Source organism: Suncus etruscus, chromosome 19, assembly GCF_024139225.1.
Source record: "Suncus etruscus isolate mSunEtr1 chromosome 19, mSunEtr1.pri.cur, whole genome shotgun sequence".
Classification (NCBI taxonomy): Eukaryota; Metazoa; Chordata; class Mammalia; order Eulipotyphla; family Soricidae; genus Suncus; species Suncus etruscus.
Window position 1 is genome coordinate 12,381,035 of NC_064866.1, and position 1,778 is coordinate 12,382,812.

The following is a 1,778-nucleotide window of genomic DNA, read 5'->3' on the forward strand; positions in this document are numbered from 1 at the left end:
CCCTCTCTATGTTCTGCTGGGACCCACAACTGTGTAGCCCTTCTCCTTGCAGCATCTATGTCAAAGGAAGAAAGGAAAAAGAAAGGAAGCTGGGAAAGAATATTATTCCTTGACCTCTTTCTTCTTGTGCCCCTAAGAAAGACCTAGGGATCAGGGAGAGCACGCAGGCCTCCCCAGCCACCAGCCCTCCTCCTTTGTGCTTTTGGCCCAATGCTTGTGCCCTTCCAGGCTGTGGGCAGAATGAGGGAGACAGAGGAGCTCAGAGACAACTTTAAGTGAATTCAATTACCATAGCAACCAAAACCACCAGAACGGGATCAGGAAGCTCTAAGCAGCAGCCATCCGGGCATCCACAAGAGCCAGCAATTCAAAGGCCATCTCGGAGAGACACAGGGCTAGGTGTGATTGGGGGCACCTTGCTAATATCCCCAGGATCTTTCCAGATCATATGGAATTCGTGGAGACCTTGCTTGTCCAGACATGGACATCTAACCCTGCTGGGAAGTGGAGAGGCAGGCAGGGGTGTGGGAGTTAGTACAGCTAGCAGGACTGGCCTTCTGCAGGCCTCCTATTTTTTTTCCTGTGTCCTTTCAAGAATAGACAGGGCACTGCCAGCCTTCCACAGCTCTCTGCAGACTAACATTCAAGAGCAGGGACTCTGGCACTAAACTGGTTCCAATGCCAGCTGAACTATGTGGTGTCTCAGTATTTTCTTCTGATCACCAGGGATGATGTGTCTGTGCTTCAGTGTGTGTTAAGGAGCTGGAGCAATAGCACAGTGGTGAGGCATTTACCTTGCACACAGCAAACACAGAGCATACCTAATTCAAATCCCAGCATCCCCTATGGTCCCCTGAGCCTTCTAGAAGTGACTTCTGAGCACAGAGCCAGGAGTAACTTCTGAGTGCCACCAAATGTACCCCCCCCCAAAATATAATTTAAAAAAAAGTGTGTTAAGACTTTACTAAATATGAGGCTGGAGAGATAGCATGGAGGTAGGGCATTTGCCTTGCATGCAGAAGGACAGTGGTTTGAATCCTGGCATCCCATATGGTCCCCCGAGCCTGCCAGGAGCAATCCCTGAGCACTGCCAGGTGTGACCCAAAAAACAACAACAACAAAAAAGACTTTACTAAATACATGTAGATCAAACTTCAACACAGCATGCAGCCCCAAAACATAAGATGCCCAGCACTATGACTTGGTGTCTAGTTGAAGGATGACGATGAAAGTGCTGCAGCTACTGGTAATGACAATGATGACACCAGCCTCTCCTAGTCCTTATCTACTTTCCCACTTAGGAGGCCTTTTCTAGCCAGTGTTCCTAGACTGAAGTTGGAGAAGAATTCTAAAAATCAGACATTCTGGCTCATAGACACCATGCAGAAATCAGCAGGGCTGATAGACCAGCTGGCAAGTGACCTGGGCTTCTGAGGTCTTTTCCAGTCCAATCCATTTTAGATAGGCAGCGGAGGCCAGAGAGATAGCACAGCAGTAGGACATTTGCCTTGCACATGACCAACCCAAGATGGACGGTGGTTCGAATCCCGGCATCCCCTATGGTCCCCTGAGACTGCCAGGGGTGATTTCTGAGAGCAGAGCCAGGAATAACCCCTGAAAGCTGCCAGGTGTGACCTACAAAACAAACAAACAAAAATAGATAGGCAGAAGAAATATCAGAAAGGATAGACACATATATCTCCCACCCTTACCAATAGCCAGTGGTCTCCTTCAGCTACTTATTTCTTATTTTACACTGAAAATGTTTGTCATATTGG